Raw genomic sequence first — 473 nt, 5'->3', positions numbered from 1 at the left:
GATATTGCGCCTCCTTCTCCGGCAGAGCGTCTGGTGGATTCGAACCGTGTTCCTCTGGGATTGCAGTGCAGCTTCTTGCCACTAGGCCATCAGAGTTCCCCCAGAATCTGTATCTTGATCTTCATCTTCCAGTTCCTTGTCCATTACTCCTTTTTTTTTGGTGTCCATTACTCTTTTCAATCTAGGTAACTTACAGAACAGAAAGTCTTTAGCTTTACTTCATAGTTCATTAACATTAAAGTGTCTTAGGTTTGAAACCTGTTTTCTATCCCATTTCTCCTTAAGTTACACACATTCAGAATGCTGGCAGAGAGCTTACTGCTATAACATCTGCAAATATGAGCAAAAGTTTTAGCAAGAAAGTAAATTTTGTCATCACCTTCCACAGGGAGCTTTAAAATATAATACAAGAGCATTCTAATTAAAACAACTATGAGATATCATCTCACCCCAGTCAAAATAGCAAAATTTAA

At 38.5% G+C, this 473-nt stretch overlaps 1 protein-coding gene across 1 annotated transcript in view; it reads right to left on the bottom strand.

Moving 5' to 3' along the window:
- The window catches only part of NAE1 (NEDD8 activating enzyme E1 subunit 1), a 32276-nt gene that overhangs the window by 23933 nt on the left and 7870 nt on the right, over positions 1-473 (bottom strand). The window lies entirely within an intron of this gene.

The sequence above is a fragment of the Elephantulus edwardii genome, unplaced genomic scaffold (genome assembly GCF_000299155.1).
Source record: "Elephantulus edwardii isolate Elephantulus edwardi_28Jun2011 unplaced genomic scaffold, EleEdw1.0 scaffold00001, whole genome shotgun sequence".
In the NCBI taxonomy this organism is placed as follows: Eukaryota; Metazoa; Chordata; class Mammalia; order Macroscelidea; family Macroscelididae; genus Elephantulus; species Elephantulus edwardii.
This window is presented reverse-complemented; position numbering and strand designations above follow the sequence as displayed.